At 40.6% G+C, this 24,554-nt stretch overlaps 1 protein-coding gene across 1 annotated transcript in view; it reads left to right on the top strand.

The window, feature by feature from the left end:
• Positions 1–24,554, top strand: part of LOC101434942 (zinc finger protein 69 homolog) — a 78,701-nt gene that overhangs the window by 13,717 nt on the left and 40,430 nt on the right. The gene's annotated exons all lie outside the window — the stretch shown is intronic.

The raw sequence follows: 24,554 nt of genomic DNA, 5'->3' as shown, positions 1-24,554 counted from the left end.
CACTTTCCTACTTGCATTTTATAGACGAAAAAAACTATTTTTATGTTTTCCTTTTTTTTTTCTTTGAGAATATACTAAGATTTTAGACTTCTAAGAACTGAGAATCATAGATGACATAATTTTAAGTTACGGGTATTTTTAAAGTTCATTTGCTAAAAATGCAGTAAATATGGCTGATTAATGAATTTACCTTTGTCTTACTTTTGTTTAGTAAACATGAGTTTATTTTTTAAATGGGGGAGAACAAAAAACAATTGGGGGTGGATAAAGCCAGAGACCTGAAATATATAAAAAAAAAAAAGGATAATAAAGGAATGGTGGCTGATTTAGCAGAGCTTGCAGAAAGGTACATGGGCTAGAGAAGATCCCTGGGAAAGCTGAGCCTTGGAGACACTGGGCATCTTGGAAGAAGAGGGCTGAAAATAGGGATTAACTGAAATTCTTTAGATCGGTTCTCTCACTACCCCACGCAGCAGGCTGCTGTTCACACATTCTGCCCTCTTATGCCTTCCTCCATCCTTTTACCATCTACCTTCACCCCTACGGAGGCCAGAGAGTTATTCTCTGGAGAAGGTGGAACAGGGGTGCTCTAGAATCAGGGACACCAGGCAGAGTGGAGGATTGAAATGAGGATTAATGTAAGGCTGCATGCTGAACTGTGGGAGCCTCAGATCCTTTAACAGTGAAAGGCTTTCACCCCCCAACTCCAACTGCAGCAGGAGATTGGAGGTGTCATCTCTGGGAGAAACCAGATGGCCCCATCTGTGCACTTACAGAGCACCCTGGTGAAAAGAATCAAGCTCAATGACCCGAACACCATGCACATGCAGACTGAGCTTCCAATCTCCAAAAAGGAAAAAGGAAATGAAAGGTATGAAATTAAAACACACATATACATACACACAACAATTCCTCAGAATTGAAGGGCATAATTCTTCAAATTAAAGGTTTCCCTGTGTGTCCAGGAGAGTAAATATTTATCACAGCTAATAATTATCGTGTACTTATAATGGGCCAGGCACTGTTCTAAGTACTTTATATATACTAACCCATTTAATTCAACAATTCTCTGAAGTGGATTCTGTTATTATTTCCATTTTACAGATGAGGAACTAGAGGCACAGGTTAAGTAAATAAGGACATTCTGGTAGTAAATGGCAGAACTGGGATTAGAACCAAGGAAATCTACTTCCAAAAAGGGCCCATACCAAGAAACATCATTATGAAATACCAAACTAAAAGCTTTTGTAAATTATCTGCCAATAACCTATATGCGAATCGTAAAAACCTTAGACTTTTCACAGCAGTAATCAAGCAATGTCTTTAAATACCTGAGAAAAATTATTTTCAGCCTAAGGCTCTATGCCAAGCCAACTAACAATCAAATGTAAGGGTAAAATGACATTTTCCACATATGCCAGATGTCAAAATTTACCTTCCATGCAATCTGTTTTAGTAAGCTACAGGAGCATGTGCTCCACCAAAATAAGGGAATAAATGAAAAAAGACAGACAAAGGGTTCAGAGAATAGGGCCTCCAGCATGGGGAGGTCAAAAGAGAGACTGAATTTCCATATTTTAAAAATGGGATAATTAAACGAAGTGTCTGGGATTCATATAGAAAAATTTCCCTCAGATACATGCTCATCTTAAATTTCTAACAGTTTTATTTGTATGTGTATGTGATTCCACTTTTACCTTTTTTTGTATTTCACTCCACACCAAAGACAATTTATTTCTGTGACTTTGGTGACTTTTATCATCTGACAAGGTTTTTTTTCTGTATTTTGAGTGTGTGTGCTTATGTACGATGCAGTTGAGTAAATATTTCTGCTTTCCCAATTTCTAGTTAGTTATCCAAATGTCACTCACTGTATAGTCAGCCTTTCTCAACTAATTGCCAAACACACTGTATATCTGCATAGATGACCTTAGTTAGCACTATACCATCTCTATAAAGTGGGAATTAGTATTATCTCCCATTTTATAAATGAAGGAAGATCTGAGAGGTTAAATGATATGCCTAAAGTCACACAGCTAATCAATCAAAGAAATGGATGGGAACCATGGTCTGTCTTAACTACTGGGTTACACAGCTGAAATGGGAGGCTGAGCTCTGTATTATGTTCATCTGTGTCTTTAAATTCTCAAATGAGCCATGTTTTTTATGATAGACATTTTATATAATAGATTCCAAAAATACGTTAGTTTCATCTCTTTATTTTTCTAAACGTTTCTTAACTATATCATACCTACTTAAATTTCTAGATAAATTTCAGAATTACACTACTCTCCCAATCTCATTGGATTAATGTGCTTTCTCTCTCTGTTTTAATTTTCTTAAAATATAAAAAATGGGGAAGCAGATGTGGCTCAAGGGAAGCAGATGTGGCTCAATGGATAGAGCTTCCGCCTACCATATAGGAGGTCCAGGGTTCAATACCCAGGGCCTCCTGGCCCATGTGGCAAGCTGGTCCACGTGGAGTGCTGCCGTGCACAAGGAGTGCTGCTCCGTGCAGTAGTGCATCCTGCCCAGGAGTTGTGCCACTCACACGGAGAGTTGATGCAGCAAGCTGATGCAACAAGAGAGACACAGAGAAGAGAGAGTGAACTAGGGACTTGAGGTGGAACAAGAGAGTGCTCGCCTCTCTCCCACTCCGGAAGGTCCCAGGATGGGTTCCTGGAGATGCCAAATGAGAATACAACAGACACAGAAGAACACACAGCCAATGGACATAGAAAGCAGACAATGGAGGGGGAAGGAGGGGGGAGAAATAAGAAGAAGAAAAAAGCAATATGCAGAGCCTGGACAATTCAGGACACAATACAATATTGTATAACTAAAATTTCCTCCATTACAGGGATAACAGTGGGTTACTTTTTAGATTTTGAGTCCTTTCATGTGTGCTTTTCTATAATTGGGGTTATGCTGTAGATTCTTTTGGAATTGTAACTCTTTTTTTACTCAGTAATGGACTGTGCTCAGATCTTCAGCCCTCAGAGTGTAATGGTAAAGAACTTGAGCTCAAAGTCAGAAAAATCTATATTCAAATCCCAGCTGTATCACAGATTACTATGTTTTTCAAAATAGATCCAATATCCTTTCTATGGTTTCCCTCAAGCAATACCAGATTCCTTGCTGGCTAATGCAAATTAAGTCAAATTACTTAATTTTTCTTGATCTTATTTTTGTACACATTTGTACCAATGCCATGTCACCTCTTCACCCACCTTAATTCATCATGTACTCCCTAGCCAGTTTTTAGTCATGCCCTTGTAAACACTTCCAGCTCTCTATATGCATGTTGCTAACTCCCAAATTTATATCTCTAGCCCCAGACTCTCTACACTCAGACTCTTAATTCCAACCACATACTTGACCTCTGGGTATGTATTAGGCATCTCAAATTTATCAGGCTCACTTCTGAACCTGCTCTACTTTCAGTATTTCCTATCTCAGTAAATGGGAAATGTCCAATTGCTCAAGCCCAAAACCTCAGGGTCATCTTTGACTTCTCTCTCTAATGCTCTATATTTAATCCATCAGCAAATTCTGTGGGCTTCACCTTCAAAATGTCTCTTTTCTTATCACCTCTACTACCACCACCTAGTCCAGTTCATTATTATCTTTCACCTGGATTATTGCCCACTTGTGCTCCAGATTATGATCCAAACATAAGTCAGATTGCCCCACTTCTTGGCTCAAAACCCTTCATAGATTTCTTATGTTTTTCAAAATAGATCCAATATCCTTTCTACGGTTTCCCTCAAGCAATACCAGATTCCTTGCTGGCCAATGCACACTCCTACATACTCCCACTTCAGGGCCTTTATCTCCTGCCTAAAACTCTCTTCCTCCAGATTCAGTGTGGCTCATTTCCTGACTTCTTTCAGGTTTCTGTTCAAAAGGGCCCTTATCACAGACAACTTCCTTGATAGACCTCTGTATTAGTTTTCTAGGGCTGCTGTAACAAATTATCATAAACCGAGTGGCTTAAAGTAACATAAATTGCATAGCAGATGTGGCCTCTGCCTACCATATAGGAGGACTTGGCTTTGATCCCTGGGGCCTCCTGATGAAAAAGAAGAGAAAGCATGCCTGTGCACTGAGCCACTGCCCACGTGGAGAGCTGAAGGCCCACATGGGTGCCCATGCAGTGAATCAAGTGCCCACTCAGTGAGCCAAGTACCCACGTGAGTGTCCACACAGTGAGCCAGTGCACACACAAGTGAGTCATGCAGCAAGATGATGATGCAAAAAAAGAGAGATGAAGGGGAGAGTCAAGGTGAAGTACAGTAGAGACCAGGAACTGAGGTGGCAAAATTGACAGGGAACCTCTCTCCACAGCAGAGGTCCCCAGGATCGAATCCCAGTGAATCCTAGAGGAAAAAGACGAGAAGACAAAAAGAGAAATAGATGCAGAAGATCACACAGCGAATGGATACAGATAGCAAATACAGCAGGGCAAGGGGGGGAGGGGAAGAAAAAACAACAACAACAAAAACAAAACAAGATAAATTTACTCTCACAGTTTTATAGGCCAGAAGTTCAAAATCAAGGTGTTAGTAGGGCCATGCTCCCTCTGAAATCTCTAGGGAGTATCATTCCTTGATTCTTCCATCTTCTGGTAGCATCATGTGTTCCTTGGTTTGTAGACACATGTCCTGGTTTGAGTCTTTTGTAGACCCCAGAAAATCCTGTTCTTAAAGCAAACCCATTCCTGTGACTTTAAACCCACTGGGGAAGGGGCCTTTTCATTAGATCACTTTTGATTAGATCACTTGTGATTAGATCACTTCAGTTAAAAGTCTTTGATTAGCTTGCAGGGCCCAGGGTCCTCCCTTACAAGGCCCTAAAGAGCCCAACTCAAGGTTACTTTTCTCACCAAGATCTGTTGCCATGTGTTGAAACAAGATAGCTGGGATGTCTGTGAGGCCTCAGCCTTCCTCTCTCTCATAACGCTTCATGGGCCCAGCTTCTTCCCATCTCAGCTGTTGACTGGAGGGCTCATTTCTTTCCAGGCTTTCTTGGCTGCTCAGGGCTCTGGTCTTTTCAGCTGCAAACTATCAGGCGAATGGCTCATCTCTCTCTGGGATCAAGTTCTCTCTTCTGCTGTGTCTATGGAGCACTCTTTTCCTGTGTATCTTCTCCTATGTTCTCCTTTATTAAGTGTCCATTTTTACAGTCCACCAAGGGGGTGGGGATACAACCCTGGGTTATGCCCGACTGACATGGTTGAATCAAAGCCCTAATCTTAATTTAATCAAGTAAACAGAAAACCTTTGAATTTAATACAATCAAAGGGTATCATGCCCAGAGGAACAGACCAGTTTACAAACATAATCTATGGTTGTCAGCGGCACGGGAATCTGTGTCTCTTTTTGTTGCGTCATCTTGCTGCATCAACTCTCCGTGTGTGCGGCACCATTCCTGGGCAGGCTATACTTTCTTTTGCGCTTGGTGGCTCTCCTTATGGGGCACACTCTTTGCATGTGGGGCTCCCCTACGCGGGGGACACCCCTGCGTGGCAGGGCACTCCTCGCGTGCATCAGCACTGTGTGTGGATAGGGCGTCTGTCTACCACATGGGAGGTCCATGGTACAAACATAATCTATATCTCTTTTTGGAGTTCATAAGTATTATCAAACTGCCACACCACCTCATAGATTAAGAACAGAAATCATTAATACTCAAGAAGCCCTCCTATGCCTACTTCCAGTCATTACCCACCAGAAGGTAAATTCTAACAACCATAGATTAATTTCACCTGCTTTTGTACATGGTATAAGTGGGATCAAAATGTGTTTATTCTTTTTTGTCTGGCTTCTTTTGCTCAACACTATGCTTGTGAGATTCATCAATATTGTTGTGGGTAGTTATAGCCTGTTTATTTTTATGGCTGTGTAATGCTCCATTATGCAAATATACTAATATTTGCTTATCCATTCCACTGTTGATGGACATTTGGGTAGTTTCCAGTTTGGGATTAATACAATGAGTGTTGCTATGAAAACTCTAGTAAATGGCTTTTGGGAAACATAGGCATGCATTTCTTTTGGGTGTACACATAAGGGTGGGATTGCTGGGCCACAGGGTTCAGCTTTAGTAGATACTGCCAAATAGTTTTCCCAAGAAGTTGAACCAATTTCTACTCTCATCAGTAATGTCTGAAAATTCTGGTCCTTATTTTAATCAGAGTCAATATTTCCCTTGATGTTTAGCACTTTTTAGCCCATGTAATAAATCTTTTTCTACTCCAATTTTCCTATTTTCTTCTAAAATGTTTTATGGTTTACAGATCTAATTACATTTAGATCTGTAATCCACCTGGATTGATTTTTGTATATGGTGTAAAGTAGGGGTCAATATGAATATCCATTAGCTCCAGCACCACATTTTTTTTTTGATTTATGCAACTTTATTGAAGAAAAATAAATCAGTTACTAGCAGAGCTATTAGTTGATCACTCATCCATTGACAACTTGCTTCATTTATTCAGTGCTATATTAAACAGTGTATTTGAAGATAGATTAACTAAGAGCTCCAAGCTTCCTAACAATTTAAATGAAAATTACAAAATGTTTGAGACCCTATTTTAGAATACAAAGGGTGTTTCACTTCCAATTTCCATTCTCTGTAGAACAAGAACAGGTCATTCCTTTATTGACATGCACAAAATACATCTCATTTTCTGTTCTGTTGATGCTATAAATTCAATCACCAATTCTCCAGCCACATCGGTTATGAGCATAAAATATATCATGTAACCTCACATCTCTAACAGTGGAAGGCTTAAAGAATGGATCCTGCTATAGAGTAATGCTGCTTCCTTTGATGTGACAAATGAATATCCATCTCCCTCCTCCTCAGGTGACTTCTTCAGCATGTTAGAGCAGTGAGGAATGGTTTTAGTCTCATAACCAAGTTAGAATGAAGACATTGGCCACATAATACACATGCTCATTTTTTTTTAAAAAATCTGAATCTTGGGCAACTGTTCTCTTGTAACTACTTTACAGTTTCCTAAAAGCAGTTATTGTCCAAAGCTGGAAGAACTTAAGTCTTCTCAGATGAGCATGTGAATGAATGGAGGGAGGTAAACAAAAAAATAAAATTAAAAAAGATGAGGTCTGATAGGGGAGCGGCTGGATAAGAAAATAAAAAAAGGAACAGTAATTTAAAGTTTATTCCAGCTATAATGCAGGTTATTCTAAATTTAAGGTAGCATCATATGGCATATTTCTGAGTCAATTCCTGAGATATTCTGTTGTACTTATCTCTGTCTGTTTTATAAATCCGTGCAATCTCTGGCACTAAGGGGTCATCTGGGTTTGGATCGCATAGCAGTGAACAAATGGATAAAAGAACTTTAGAAATAGTTAAAGCAGGAGACCACTGTGATCTTAGAATATCGAGACAAATGCTGCCATTACTGTTAATATTTGGATGATAAATTCTTGTTGTAAATGCAACCTTAGGTGGTTTGAAGGGGTAGTCTGTAGGAAAATGAATTATCAAAAAGAATACACCGCCTCGATATGGGCTGTCATTAGGTCCCATAATTGTGGCTTGCCAATGAAACATATCATCTCCAACTGGACCTGCAGAACATTGTGCTGGGGGGGGAGGGGGTCACTGGCCAAATCACTGAGTTCCTTATTAATCCATTTCAGCGCCACAGTCTGTGCATTTTGTCTGGCACTGCACTATCTCAGTGTGCACTCAAAGGTCCGGCTAAAACCCTTGATTACCAGGACAGCGGGAAAGGATTCTATCTTGGTCTCACACCGGTTCTGCCAGACACAGGCGCCTTTTTAACTAAACGGATTGGAGGTTGGACTCCAGCACCACATTTATCGAAAAGTTCTTGCCTTTGTAATTAATCAGGTGATGACCTATATGTGCATTTGCATCTGGACTCTTTATTTTGTTCTACTTGTCATTTTACTTATTCTTGTACCACTAGTTACCTCACTGTCTTAATTACTATACTTTATAATAGGTCTTTATATTCAGAAATAAAAATCTTGTAGCTTACAACATACATTTCTCACTTATCAAAATTTAATAGTAATGAATATCTTATGCTCCTCCCAGACATTTCAGAGACCTTAGAAAACTTTAACTCCATTTACCCCTTTCTCAACCTACATGTTATTGTTCTTGGGTATTTTGAATTTATTTCGTAAAAAAAAAAACACCACACAAATTATTAAGATTTTTAGTCTATATCATTAATGCTAATTTAGATTTAGTCACATTTTCTGATTTCCTTGTTCTTCTTTCCTTTTAGTATTTTTTTTTTAAAGATTTATTTTTTATTTCTTTAATTCCCCTCCCCTCCCCCGGTTGTCTATTTTCTGTGTCTTTTTGCTGCGTCTTGTTTCTTTGTCCGCTTCTGTTGTCGTCAGCGGCACGGGAAGTGTGGGCAGCGCCATTCCTGGGCAGGCTGCTCCCTCCTTCTCGCTGGGCGGCTCTCCTTACAGGTGCACTCCTTGCGCGTGGGGGCTCCCCTACGCGGGGGACACCCCTTTGTGGCACGGCACTCCTTGTGCGCATCAGCACTGTGCGTGGGCCAGCTCCACACGGGTCAAGGAGGCCCGGGGCTTGAACCGCGGACCTCCCATGTGGTAGACGGACGCCCTAACCACTGGGCCAAAGTCCGTTTCCCTCCTTTTAGTATCTTTGTCCTTTGATATGGAATAATTTTCTTCCTGTCTCTACTTCATCCTAGAGAATTTCATTTAACTTAAGTCTTCTGGTGGCAAACTTCCTTCATTTTTGCTTATCTGAAAATATTTATTTCATCTTTTTTTTTTTTTTTACTGTGTTTTGAATTTTGGGTTGCCAGTTATTTCCTTACAGTGCTTTGGAGATTCCATTCCGCTGTCTTCTGGCATCCATTACTGCTGTTGAGAAATCTGCTGTCAGAACATCACTTGTGCTTGTTATCTACTTTTTTTTTTGCCCTTGTAAGTTATCAATCTTTGCATCACAAATAATCCCAAAATTTAGTGACTTAAAATAAAGAGTGACAATAAGATGGTGGAGTATCATGGTCTTAGTGCATCCACCCCCTCAGAAACATGAAAAAACAAACAGAATCTGTCAGAACCAACTTTGCTAGAACTCTGGAAAACAATCAAAGATAAACAACTAAGAAAATGCTGAATCAGGAAAAAGAAAATGTAAAAATGATAGCAAAGCTATGGGCTACTTTCATTTGCTCTGGTCCCTCTCTCTCCCCTGCCTTGGTGTAGCTGACTAGGAGACAGAATGAGTTCGGACAGCCTGTGCTCCCAATGAAGCAGTTTATGTTCTCCATATGGTTCCCTGATGTCTGCTTATTATTAGCTCACAAATATGCTAATTTAGTGTGCTTCTTAAAAAAAAGATTTATTTATTTATTTATTTCCCCCCCTCACTCCATTGTCTGTTCTCCATGTCCATTCACTGTGTTCTTCTGTGTCTGCTTGTATTCTCATTAGGCGGCTCTAGGAACCTCTCCTGGGACTTTCCAGAGTAGGAGCGAAGTGATCATTCTCTTGCACCACCTCAGCTCCCTGGTCTGCTGCATCTCTTATTGTCTCTCCTTGTGTCTCTTTTTTTTGTTGTTGCATCATCTTGCTGCATCAGCTCTCTGTGTGGGCCAACACTCCTGCACAGGGCAACACTCCTGCATGGTGCAGTACGCCTCTGCATGGGGCAGCACTCCTGTACAGGGCAGTACTCCAGGCAGGCTGGCTCACCACACGGGCCAGCTTGCCTTCATCAGGAGGCCCTGGGTATAAACCTGGACCTCCAATTGGTAGACGGGAACCCAATTGCTTGAGCCACATCCACTTCCCATTTAGTGTGTTTTTATGTCCACTCCAACCTGCTCTCTGAAAGACTAAGTCAAGACACTTATTTGGATCACCTTACCCAGAATTTACGTGAGGTAAGAGAAGCAGTGTGGAGAAGTAGAACAGAACCAAGCAAACCACAACCACTTGGTGCAAAAGACTGTGGTCGAGACATAAAATAGAGCACCTGGGGCTCCAAAGAAGATGCTATGGGAGGAGTCTCTTTTTTGGAGGGGGAACCAGGACATCCAGGAACATTTGCACATACTGGGGAATTCCTGAAAGTAAAGTTACCACATTTGCCCAGGGCAAGTCACATGCTCAGAAAGCCCTGAGGAGAACCTAACTATTCACTACGTGTCTGATCTATAGGTTCACTAAAAACTGAGCTAGGCATTGAAGAAGAGACTCAACCCAGAACCAATCTACACTACAGCCTTCAACAACAACAACAAAACTAGCAAGCCATAGGGAATGGGGGAGTATAGGACTTATAGAGTTAAGACATCAAAATATTCATATACCCAGACATCAACAAAAAGTCACAAGGCAAACAAAGAAATGGTAAGAGATTGTCTATTTGAAGACACAAAATTAAATGACAGAAACTATCCCTGAGGAAACCAAGACATTAGAACAACTAATCAAAGATGTTAAGTCTACTCTCCTAAATAAGTTCAATGGCATAAATGAAAACTTAGATATAAATCTAAAGGAAATCAGGAAATCTATGCGAGGAAAAGGGAAAGAATTAGAAATTTTTTAAAAGTACCAGACAGAAATAATGGTGATGAAAAGCACAATAACAAATAAAAAATATATTAGAGGATGAATGTGGGAAGATAAAGGAGTAGGGAATTCCAGGATTCAGTCCTTCCACCAGAACAACTATTAAACAGGCAGGAACTATCTGAAACAACTATTTTGAAACCCCAAAGGCCAGCAGAACACTGTACAGCATCCAGGGAAGAGCAGGAGGAAGAGGATGGTAAATTATGGTAAACGTAAGTAAACTGCTTTCTCAGCACACCAGTTATTGGCACCCACCTTCCACTCTCACCATGGGGTCCAAGCACTGGCTAGCTCACTGGTGACAGAAAGGGACAACAAATCCTCTTCTCCAAGACCAGGGGTAGACATAGCTGATCACTGATTATGGCTTTTGATTAGTGAATTCTGATCACTGGGGTCCTGGCTCTAAGGGCGGCCATTGTTCCAATCTGCCCTGGACACAGATGGCTAAGGAGGACACTTAAAGACATGACACTTCCTCAGCGCTGCAGGGAACAGTTAGTTGAAGGACTCCATTCACTGGGCAGGTCAAGAGGGTTCAGTTTTGGGTAGATGTGGAAGAAGCTCTTAGTGCCCTTCCTCATATCCTCCCCAGGAAAAGTTGGAGGTTATATATGATCCTTTTGTGGGTCTGTAGCCCTGTGTCATCTGGGAAAGACTTACTTGGGAACTCCTCTCTGGCATAACCCCCTCCCAATATTTGCCATCCAGGCAAAAGCAGCTTGAAACAACAAAAGTTTGTAAGAAATTATATAGACAAACTGTCGGGGGCAAAGGCCAGTCTGCTTTAAATACCTGAGAGAGAGAGGTCTGACTCCTGGGAAATAAATGGGGCATTTAAACTCCTGTAAACAGGGGAAATCCAAAAGAACTAATAGGCACAAGCCCAGGACAAGACACAGGCCTAGAAGAGACAGGGAGGACCGTGCACACTGCATTCACCTTGGGCACACCTTCCTGATAGGAGCACTGTCTTATCACCAGCTGGTTACAAAAAGAAGAAACAGACATCTCAGGGTATAAATCCCAGAGTTAACATTTAAAAATATTAAAATGTATAGTGTGTATTAAAAAGACAGAGAACTACATGTGTTGGAAGGGATATGGAGAGATAGGAACACTTATTCACTGTTGGTGGAATGCAGAATGGTACAGCCACTGTGGAGGACTGTTTGGCAGTTCCTAAAGAAGTTCAATATAGACTTGTCATGTGACCCTGCAATACCACTACTGCGTATATACCCAGAAGAACTGAGAGCAGTGACACGAATAGACATCTGCACATCGATGGTCACAGCAGCATTATTTACGTTTGCCAAAAGTTGGAAACAACCTTGGTGTCCATCAACCAATGAATGGATGAACAAACTGTGATGTATTCACACGATGGAAATATTATGCAGCTGTAAGAAGAAATGAAGTCGTAAAGCACATGACAGCATGGATGAACCTGGAGGACATTATGTTGAGCAAAGCAAGCCAGACACAAAAGTACAAGTACTGTACGACTGCATTACTATGAACCAAATATATATATTTTTAATATTTATTTATTATTATTTTTTTAAATTACATTAAAAAAATATATATGAGGTCCCATTCAACCCCACCACCCCCGCCCCCCACTCTCCCCACAGCAACACTCTCTCCCATCATCGTGATACATCCATTGCACCTGGTAAGTTCATCTCTGAGCATCACTGCACCCCATAGTCAATGGTCCACATCATAGCCCAGACTCTCTCACGTTCCATCCAGTGGGCCCTGGGGGGATCTACAGTGTCCCGTAATTGTCCGTGAAGCACTATCCAGGACAACTCCACGTCCCGAAAACGCCTCCACATCTCATCTCTTCCTCCCGTTCCCCACACCCAGCAGCCCCCATGGCTACCGTTCCCACACCCATTCCACATTTTCTCTGTGGACATTGGATTGGTTGTGTCCATTGCACACCTATGTCAAGTGAGGGCTTAGATTGCACATGGGTACTGGATGCACTCTTCCCACTTCTAGTTGTAGACACTCTAGGCTCCATGTTGTGGTGGTTGACCTTCTTCAACTCCATGTTAGCTGAGTGGAGTAAGTCCAATAAGTCAAAGTGTAGGAGCTGAAGTCTGTTGAGGCTCTGGGCCTGGGTGTCATATTATCAGTCCAGAGATTCAAATCCCCTACATATATCTTAAACCCAGCACCAACTACAATTCCAATAAAGTAGCATGCAAGTCTTGTGAAAAGAGATCCCCTCTGAGTCCATTTCCATCACGCAGAAACACCAGCTCCAAAGAAGGGCCATCTGTCATGGCAGTGAACCCCTTCTGCCATGACCATAGAACCCGTGGGTCTCTTTATCCCTCAAAAGAACCAATACCTGGGGTTGTATCTACCTTATCTGTCTCTTAGACTCTGTTCAGTTGTACATAGGGGTATTCCTTCTGACAACCTCCAGACTCTTTTTTAGAGACTCACAGCCTTATAATCTCATTTCTCCTTTCCATTTCCCCCTTACATTAGGTCAAACTGCTTCCCGAAGTCATGTTATTATATGTAGACAGGTATATTCTGCTGTTCCGCATTGAATCTTTAATTCAAGGTCATTTTCTAGTTGCTTCTTCAGCTGGTATGTGGTAGTGATCCCTTGGTGCCAGGGAGGCTCATCCCCGGGTGTCGTGTCCCACGCTGGGGGGAATGCATCACATCTACACGCTGAGTTTGGCTGTGAGAGTGGCCACATTTGAGTAACATGAAGGCTGTCAGGAGGAAACCCCCGGGCACAATGCTACTCTAGGCCTTGTTCTTATTGCAGGTGCATAGGCTCAAAAGTGTAGCCATTAGTATCAAGAGCCCACTGTTGGGCCCTCCTTCCTTCCTTGAACCAAATATATTGTATAACATATTGTATGATTTAAAAAAATAATATGTATCCAGTATACATCTAATTGAGAAATGTTAAAAAAAAAAAAAAAGCACATGCAACAAAATACAACAAGGCAAAGAAACAGGAAATGGCCAAGGAGGATGACCAGAATGTGGATATACCAAAAAAAGCCTTTAAAAATGATCTCAAAAATGCTCAAGGAGATGAAGGAAAATACAGATAAAGAACTAACGCATACCAGGAAAACAATGTATAACCAATATGAGAATCTTGGTAAAGAGAGAAATTCTTAAAAGGTCTGGAGCTGAAGACCATAATAATTGAACTGGAAAATTCTCAAGAAGGCTTCAAGAACAGATTGGGGCTGACAGAAGGACAATGAACTTAAAGACAAGATATTGAAATGAGCCTGGCTCAGGAACAGAAAAGAAAATAGAATTATAAAAAGTGAATATAGCCTAAGAAACTTCTGGGACACTGCCAAGTATACAAATACACACATTATGGGCGTCCCAGAAGGAGAAGAAAGAGATAAAGTGGCAGAAGGAATATTCAAAGAAATAATGACAGAGAACTTTCCAAACATAGCAAAAGACATGAACATGCACATCCAAAAATCCAAGAGAACACCCAAGAGGATAAGCATGAAGAATAATACACCCTCTCATATACTGATTACACTTTCAAATGCAAAGGACAGGGAAAGAGTTCTGGAAGTTTCAAGAAGAAAGCAACATGTTATGTACAAGGGAGTCCCAATTAGATTGAGTGCCAATATCTCATCAGAAACCATGGAGGCTAGAAGGTGTTCAAAAACTTTAAATGCTGAAAGAAAACAACTGCCAACCAAGAACTTTATACTGGCAAGACTTTCTTTAAAAAATGAGGGACAGGTTAAGACATTCCCAGATAAACAAAAGATGAGGGAGTTCATCACCAACAGACCTGCTCTACAAGTAATGCCAAAGGAAGTTCTTCAGGCAGAAAGGAAAGGACAGTAGACAATGGCTGAAAGCCACATAAAGAAATAAAGACCTCCAGTAAAGATAATCATTTGGGTAATTATAAATGTCAATATTATTGTAGTATATTGTTCAGTATGCAACTCTATTTCTTACTTCCTATAGGTGCTAAAATGCAAATGCATAAAAAATAATGATAAATCTATTGTTTTAGACCAGGGGTTCTTAAGCTTTTTTGTTCCATGGACCCTGTATTAGTCATCCAAAGGGGTGCTGATGCAAAATACCAGAAATTGGTTGGTTTTCATAAAGGGTATTTATTTGGGGTAGGAACTTACAGAGACCAGGCCATAAAGCATAAGTTACTTCCCTCACCAAAGTCTATTTCCACGTGTTGGAGCAAGATGGCTGCTGATGGCTGCAAGGGTTCAGGCTTCCTGGGTTCCTCCCTTCCAGAGTCTTGCTTCTCTCTGGGTTCAAGGTTCCTTTCTTCCCAGGACTTGCTTCTTCCTGGGCTCAGGGTTCCTCTCTTCCTGAGGCTGGCTTCTCTTTCCTCTGTAAGCTTACTTCCCAGGGCTCCAGCTTAAGGCTTCAGCATCAAACTCGAACATCAAAAACCCTTGCATCAAAAGCTCCAACTCTGTCCTTTGCCATGCCTTTTATCTGAGTCCCCACCCACCAAGGGGGGGGGACTCAATGCCCTAATGATGTGGCCCAATCAAAGCCCTAATCATAACTCAAGCATGCCCAGTAATAGACCAGATTACAAACATAATCCAATATCATTTTTCATAATTCACAACCATATCTAACTGCTACAGACCCCTTTGGCAGTCAGGTGAAAATCACAGACCTCTTCTCAGAATACATCAACAGATAGTTTTGTGACACTTGACATGGGCATGTCTTTTTTTTTTGTCTTTATTTATTTTTTAATGTTAAATTCAAAAAATATGAGGTCCCCATATACCCCTCACCCCCCTTACCCCACTCCTCCCACAACAACAACCTCCTCCAACATCATGGGACACTCACTGCACTCGGTGAACACATCTCTGAGCACTGCTGTACCACATGGTCAATGGTTCACATTTAAGTTTACACTCTTCCCCAGTCCACCCAGTGGGCCATGGGAGGACACACAATGCCCAGTAACTGTCCCTGCAGTACCACCCAGGACAACTTCAAGTCCTGAAAATGCCCCCACATCACATCTCTTCTTCCCACGCCCCACCCCCAGCAGCCATCACAGCCACTTTCTCCACCTCAAAGATTTAAGATTTATTTTTTATTTATTTCTCTCCCCTTCCCTGTACCCCCCTCCAGTTGTCTGCTCTGTGTCCAATTACTTTGTGTTCTTCTGTGTTCACTTGTATTCTTGTTAGTGGCACTGGGAATCTGTCTCTTTTTGTTGCATCATCTTGGCTGTGCCAGCTCTCTGTGTTTATGGCACCATTCCTGGGTGGGCTGCACTTTTTTTTGTGCTGGGCAGCTCTCCTTACGGGGTGCACTCCTAGCACATGGGGCTACCCTATGCGGGGACATGCCTGCGTGGTATGGCACTTCTTGCATGCATCAGCACTGTGCATTGGCCAGCTCATCACACAGGTAAGGAGGCCCTGGATTTGAACCCTGGACCTCCCATGTGGTAGGTGGACGCTCTATCCGATGAGACAAATCTGCTTCCTGGGCATGTCTTTAAATTAAATTTTAGGATTACATTTTACAACTTTCCCATAATTTTAATACCTGATAATCTAACATGGTTCAACATCTGTTCAAATGGTCATTTTTGGCAAACATTTAGAAATTCGAGTTTTCCCTCCACCGTGTCATAAAACCGTCTCCACCGTGTCAAAAAACCGTCTCCACCATCCTTACTAACCTTTTTGCAGGCAGTTATCCACTGCACTCAGAACATGCCACATCAAAATAAAAATAATACTAAGGCCACACTATACAGCATGATTCTGGCATATATTGACCAATGGAATTGAGAATTCAGAAATAGACCCTTACACATATGGCCAACTGATTTTTTTAAAAAGAGGCACCAGGGATTGAATCCAGGACCTCATACATGGGAAGCGGTAAATGAGCTACATCTGCTTGCCAGTAAGAGTTTTTTTTTTCATTTGTTTGTTTTTGTGAGGTACTGGGGATCAAACCTGGGACCTTGTATATGGGAAGCAGGTGCTCAACCACTTGCACTACATTGCTCTTGGCCAATTGATTTTTTTAAACAAATCAATTTTATTGATACATATTAATAAAGCATACAATTCATATGAAGAGTATAATCAGTGGTATTTGGTATAATTGCATAGTTGTGCATTCATCACTTTAATCACTACTAGAGCATTTTCATTATTTCAATAACAATATAAACAAAAAAGAGACAAATAAGCAAGAAAATTCCTCACCTCTCAATCTCCCTATGCTCCCCCTACTGTACGTAACTGCTGTTTCTGGATGTTCTATCCAAAGGGTATAATCAACGGCTTTTAGAATATTCACAATGTACATTCATCATCTCAAAAATTTTAAAACAATTTCATCACTCCAAAAAGAAAGGCTCCACACCCCTTAGCATTCCTTCCTCAGACCTACATAACCACTAATCTCATTTCATCTTTATAAATTGATTTATATCTACATTTTTATATAAATGGAATAATAAAATATGTAGTACTCTGTGTCTGGTCTCCTTCACTTTGTATAAAGTTGTTGGTTTTTTCTCTCTGATATTAACATTATGTAGTATTAACTTACATTTGTTCAGCTTCAAAGAAAAAGGTCTTATACATGCAATTCTACCCATATTCATATTTCACATAATATATTTCACACAATATATTTAGTTCATAACATGGCAATGATACAGTGTTGTCCTTCTGTGTCTAGCTTTATTCACTCAACATAATGTCCTCCAAGTTCATCCATGTTGTCATATGTTTCACAACTTTATTTCTTTTTTCTGCTGCATAATATTCCATCATGAGCATACTCTACAATTCTTTTATCCATTCATCAGTTGTTGGGTTGTTTCCAACTTTTGGCTTTTGTGAATAACACTGCTATGAACATCAGTGTGCAGATGTCTATTCCTGTCACTGCTCTCAGTTGTTCTGGGTATATATCTAGCAATGGGATTGCTGGGTTCCATGGCAAGTTCAACTTCCTTAGCAACTACCAAACAGTCCTCCACAGTGGATGTACCATTCTATATTCCCACCAACAGTGAATAAGCATTCCTATCTCTCCACATTTTCTCCAACATTGACAGTTTTCCATCTTTTTAATAGTGGTCAGCCTAATAGGTGTGAAATGATATCTCATTGTAATTTTGATTTGCATTTCCCTAATCCCTGGTGATATTGAACATTTTTTATGTGTTTCTTCAACATTTGTATTTCTTTTTTGGACAGTTGTCTTTTCAAGTCCTTTGCCCATTTTGTTTTTTTAAAAGATTTATTTATTTATTTACACCCCCCACCCGCTTTCGGCTTGTTCTATTCTTTGCTCTCTCTTCTCTGTGTCCATTCACTGTGCGTTTGTTTTTGTTTTTTCTGTATCTGTTTGTCTCCCTTTGCTGTGTCATCTCACTGCACCAGTTCTCTGCTGCGCTCGGGCCGTCAGTTCTCTGCAGTGCACAGGCCAGCTTGCCTTCACAAGGAGGCCCTGGGATGAGAACCCAGGGCTTCCCATATGGTAGACGGGAGCCCAACTAGTTGAACCACAGCCGTGTCCCCCTTTGCCCATTTTTTAATCAGACACTTTGTCTTTTTATTGTTTTTTAAAAAAGATTTATTTATTTATTTCTCTCACCTCCACCCCCTTTCCCCCCCCCCCCCCCCCCCGCCAGTTGTCTGTTCTGTGTCTATTTGCTGCATCTTCTTTTGTCCGCTTCTGTTGTTGTCAGCGGCACTGGGAATCTGTGTTTCTTTCTGTTGCGTCATCTTGCTGCATAAGCTCTCCATGTATGCGGTGCCATTCCTGGGCAGGCTGCACTTTCTTTCGTGCTGGGCGGCTCTCCTTACGGGGCTCACTCCTTGCACGTGGAGCTCCTTTATGCGGGGGATGCCCCTGCGTGGCACGGCACTCCTTGCGCGCATCAGCACTGTGCATGGGCCAGCTCCACATGGGTCAGGAGGCCTGGGGTTTGAACTGTGGACCTCCCATGTGGTAGGTGGACGCCCTAACCACTGGGTCAAGTCCGCCGCCTTGTCTTTTTATTGTTGAGTTGTATAATGTCCTTATATAGCATGCATTTTATACCCTTATCAGATATGTGATTACCAAATATTTTCTCCCATTGAGTCAGCTGCTTTTTCACCCTTTTGACAAAGTCCTTTGAGGTGCAAAAGTGTTGAATTTTGAGGAGGTCCTATTTACCTATTTTTACTTTCACTGCTTGTGTTTTTGGCCTAAGGTTTAAGAAACTACCACCTACCACAAGAGCATGAAGATGTTTCCTACTTCAGCTCTTTTTGGTTAATATTTGCATGGAATATCTTTTTCAACCTTACATTGTGTCCTTACATCTGAGATGAGTCTCTTGCAGACAATATAGAGATGGCTTATGTTTTTTAATCTGTTCTATCAGTCTACGTTTTTTGATTGAGGCATTCAAGTCTTCAACATTCGGTGTTGTAACTGTGAAGGCATTACTTACTTCATCCATTTTGACGTTTGGCTTTCTGTTGTCATATCATACTATTGTCTATCTTCTTACCCTTTGATTTATCTTTTCTAATAATATTCATTTCTACATTCTTCTCCAAGTCTCTCGCCCTTGTTTATTTCCTTTAAGGCTGCAGCACTCCCTTTAATATCTCTCGTAATTCTGGTCTTTTGGTAATATATTTTATCATTTTTGTTTATCTGTGAAGTCTTTGAACTCCCCTTCATTTTCAAAGGAGAACTTTGCTGGATACAGAATTCTTGGCTGGCAGTTTTTTTCTTTCAATACCTTAAATACATCATACCACTTTCTTCTCTCTTCCATGGTTTCTGATAAGAGGTCGGCACTTAATCTTAACAAGTTTCCCTTGTACGTGATGCTTTGCTTTTCTCTTGCTGCTTTCAAAATCTTCTCTTTATCTCTGATATTTGTTGTTCTGAATAGTAGGTGTCTTAGGGTAGTTCTAATTGGGTATATTCTGTTTGGGGTGTGTTGACCTTCTGTGATGGTCATATTTATGTCTTTCATAAGGGTAAGGAAGTTTTCAGTCATTATTTCCTCAAATATTCTTTCCACCTCTTTCCCATTTTCTTCTTCTGGGACACTGATAATGCATATGTTTTTGTGTTTTGTGTTGTGATTCAATTTCCTGAGACTCTGGTCCATTTTTTCCATTCTCTTCTCTTTCTGCTCTCCTGTGTTTTCCACTTCTGATATTCTGCCTTCTAAATCACTAATTCTGTCTTCGAGCAATTCAAATCTGCTCTTATGTGCCTCTAATGTTTTTTTATTCTCATCCATCATGTCTTTCATCCCCATAAGGTCTTTTACTTTTCTCTGTAGATTTTCAAATTGTTCTTTATGCAGACCCAGTATCTTCTTAATATCTTTTATCTCTTTATTCATATTTTCTTTAAATTCTTTGAGGTGATTTAGGAGAGTTGTGTGATTATCATTGATTAATTTTCTTAAATTATGAATCTTATCAGAATATTTGGTTTGTTCCTTTGGCTGGACCATCTCTTCCTGTTTCCTAGGATGGATTGTAATTTTTTGCTGGTGTCTAGGCATGTGATATGTTGGTGAATTTACTCTGATGGCCAATTTCTCTCTTTTGCAGCACTTTTAAAATACTTGTTTCAACTTATCCTAAGTCTTTAAGATTCCCAGCCTAAGTTATCAAAATCATGCCAGGGACTCCCTACTGGGTGCAGACTTTCTCCCAGGGCTAGGGTAAAGAGAGCTCTAATAGCAGCTTTTTGCCATGTAATTTCCAGGCCAGCCAGCAGATACCTTTCCACTTAGGTGTATCTCTCTTGGTTTTCCTTTGTTTTTGTCTAGCCAGAGCCAAGATTCAAAGCAGGCTTCACTGGCTGACTTCACTGATGAAAAGCCCCCCAATTCCCTCTTCCTTTTCTCTTGTAACAGCAGATAGGAAGACTAATGCTACCCTCTCAGTCAGCTGCAATGAGCCAGGGGTTTTAACGGTACTGAGTATCTTGGGGGTAGGGTAGGGAAGCCCTTCCCAGTAGCCGGGAGGCTTTAATAACTCACAATTTGTTTTTTCTGCTTCTTGGCCTCTCTGTCCCTCACCTTTCTGGGAGTTGTGAAACACTGTCCTGGTCTGCTGACCCCCAAAGCAGGTCCCTCGGGCAGCTTTTGGCTCTTTCTCTGTTGTTTTTGTGAGAGAACTGATCCTTATCTATCTAATCCAATGCCATCTTCCCACAATCCCACCAATCAATTTTTGACAAGGCTGCTTTGTCCACTCAACTGAGAAAGAATAATCTCTTCAACAAATGGTGGGAGAACAGGATATCTATATGCAAAAGAATGAAAGAGGACCCCTATCTCACACCATATACACAAATTAACTCAAAATGGATCAAAGACCTATATATATGAACCAGGACTTCAAAACACCTAGAAGAAAATGTAGGGAAGCATCTTCAAGACCTTGTGGTAGGCAATGGTTTCTTAGATTTTATACCCAAAGCACAAACAACAACAACAAAATGGATAAATGGGACCTCCTCAAAATTAAAAACTTTTGTGCATCAAAGGAGTTTGTCAAGAAAGTGAAAAGACAACCTACTCATTGGGAGAAAATATTTGGAAACCACTTATCTAAGAAGGCTTTAATATCCAGAATATATAAGGAAATCTTAAAATTCAACAACAAAAAGACAAATGACCCAATTTTAAAATGGGCAAAAGACTTGAATAGACATTTCTCCAAAGAGGAAATACAAATGGCTAAAAAGCTCATGAAAATAAGCTCAATATCACTAATTAGGAAAATTCAAATCAAAACCACAATGAGATATTATTTCACACCTACTAGAATGGCCACTATTTAAAAAACAGAAAACTACAAGTGTTGAAGATATGGAGAAATAGGAACACTCATTCACTGCTGGTGGGAATGTAAAATAGTGCAGCTGCTGTAGAAGACAGTTTGGAAGTTCCTCAGGAAGCTAAGTATAGAATTACCATTATGATCTGGCAATCCTGCTAGTAGGTATATAACCAGAAGAACTGAAAAGAGCGACTCAAATGGATACTTGCACACCGATATTTATAGCAACATTATTCACAGTTGCTAAAAGATGGAAGCAACCCAAGTGTCCATCAAACAATGAATGGATAAACAAAATGTGGTATATACATTCAATAGAATATTATTCAACAGTAAAAGGAATGATGTATTGGAAAACATGGATAATCCTTGAGGTCATTATATTGAATGAAATAAGCCAGACACAAAAGGACAAATATTGTGTGATCTCACTGCTATGAACTAATTATAATAACCAAAGTCATAGAGTTAGAATCTAGAATACAGGTTACCAGGAGATAGATTGTGGTTTAAGAATGGACAGTTGGCGGCAGACTTGGCCCACTGGTTAGGGCATCCGACTACCACATGGGAGGTCTGCGGTTCAAACCCCGGGCCTCCCTGACCCGTGTGGAACTGGCCCATGCGCAGTGCTGGTGCGTGCGAGGAGTGCCATGCCATGCAGGAGTTTCCCCTGCGTAGGGGAGCCTCATGTGCAAGGAGTGTGCCCTGTAAGGAGAGCTTCCCAGTGCGAAAGAAAGTGCAGCCTGCCCAGGAATGGTGCCGCATGCACGGAGAGCTGACACAAGAAGATGACGCAACAAAAAGAAACACAGTTTCCCATGGTGCTGACAACAACAGAAGCGGACAAAGAAGACGCAGCAAATAGACACAGAGAACAGACAATAGGGGTGGGGGGCAGGGAAGGGGAGAGAAATAAATAAATAAATAAATCTTTAAAAAAAAAAAGAGTATGGACAGTTGATGCTTAATTTGTACAGAATTTCTATTTTGGGCTGATGGTAAAGGTTTGGAAATGTATTGTGGTGATGGTAGCACATTATTGTGAATGTAACCAACAGCACTGAACTGTATAGGTGAATGTTGTTAAAAGAGGAAATGTAGGATGTGTATGTTACTAGAATAAAAAAAGCTAAAACACAGAGCTGTACAACACAGTGAACCCTATTTTAGACAATGGATTATACCTAATAGCACAAGTATAAGAATGTTTCTTCATGAATTATAACAAATATACAATACTAGTACAAGGTGTTAATAATGGGATTGTATATGGGAAAAATATATACCTAATATAAATAATGGATGATAGATAGGACTACTTTAGTGATAATTCATCAATTTTAACAAAGGTAACTACTGTTAAAAAAAATAGTACAATTATAAAAAAAGTGCTATCATCAATGGTAACAAATGTTCCACACCAATACAAGGTGCTGGTGGTGGGGTGGTTTGTGGGAATCCTGTAATTTATGCATGATTGTTTTGTAAACTCACAAATTCTCTAATTTAAAAAAGGCATCTAAATTGGAAATAAAGAAGTAGACTTTCCCTATTTGCAGATGTCATACTCCTACATACAGAAAATCCTGAAAAATACACAACAAAGTTCTGAGAACTAATAAATGAATTCAGCAGTGATGGGGCACAAGATCAACATCAAAAATCAGTAGTGTTTTTATACACAAGGACTGAGCAATCAGAAGAAAAAAATTAAAGAAAAAATCCACTCACAATTGCAACTAAAAGAATAAAGTATTTAGGAATACATTTAACCAAGGATGTAAAAACTTGCACAGAAAACTACAAAACATTGCTAAAAGAAATAATTAGAACAGGCAAATTCATAAAGACAGAAAGTAGTCTGCAGGTTACCAAAGGCTGTGAGTTTATATTTGGGGTGATAAGAAAGTTTTGGTAATGAATGAAAAAAAATCTAGTTTCCGTGTGTTCCAGTTATCTTTAATTCTGTACTGCATGTTGTATATGAAAACTTACCTGTAGGAACAATTTTGTCTCCAGTTATAGTGCTTTCTTCTAGAGAAGATTTTTATTTGCTTTTGCTAGGCATCTGGTGGCACCACAAATCAGAGACTAATTTACAAGGAAAACTTGAGACAGGCAATTTGATACCAGCTTGTAAATTCCTCTGAAGCTGTTCTATTTCCAATTCAACCTCTCCTGTGGGTATAGAGTTTTACTTTTTTCTTCTTTGAAGTGCAAAAGGAAGGTTATAATTTTCCAACTAGATAAAGCCCTCAGGGAAAAAGCAGCTTCTAAATTGGACTATCCCCCAGGATCCTCGCTTTCCGAGCTAATTCCCTACTACCTTGTGTTTATCTTATTCTGCTTTCCAGCCATTTCCTACTCTGTCATCTCTTAACTATCTTTACAAACATTAAAAATAGATATTGCAGACTTTTTTATTTTTAAATTTCATTGTTATTTTCTAAAGTGAGTTAATGTAAGTATTCTAGCTCACCGTTTCTAGAAAGGAGAATTGCAGTCGTCTGTCCTCCTCTACCCTCCTCCCATGATCCTACTTCTTTTTTCTTCATAGCCCTTACCATCGTCTGGGTATTATCTATTTTTCTATTTACTTTTACCAAAATTAAGTTCCAAGAAAACAGGGACTGCGTTTTTATTTACTGCCCTAACCCGGAGGCTATGCCTGGCAGATCGTAGACAGTCAGTAGATGGTTGTGGAATGGTTGGATAGATGGATAGATGGAAGAACGAATGGACGGACGGGCAGATAGCTGAGTGGATGGGTGGATGAATTACAGAAAAGCGGTTTCCCCACCAAAAGAGCTAGCCAGACACGTGGTCTCCGGGGAAACACGGTCACGTAACGCGAGCTGGTCTGGCTGGGTGGCGGCTGCTCCCTTGGTAAGGGCAGGTCTCCGGGGCACTCGCATACCCTGCTTCCGGATTCCGGGTTTTCGAGAGGATCCCACTTCCCTGGAGCGGGGCGGGCTCCTCGGCGGCGCCTTGCGGGCGGAGCCGGCAGCGGGGTGTTGCGAGCCCGCCGGGAGAC

This window comes from Dasypus novemcinctus, chromosome 9 (genome assembly GCF_030445035.2).
Source record: "Dasypus novemcinctus isolate mDasNov1 chromosome 9, mDasNov1.1.hap2, whole genome shotgun sequence".
Classification (NCBI taxonomy): Eukaryota; Metazoa; Chordata; class Mammalia; order Cingulata; family Dasypodidae; genus Dasypus; species Dasypus novemcinctus.
The sequence above is the reverse complement of the archived record's forward strand: the minus strand, read 5'-3'. Positions and strand labels throughout refer to the sequence as shown.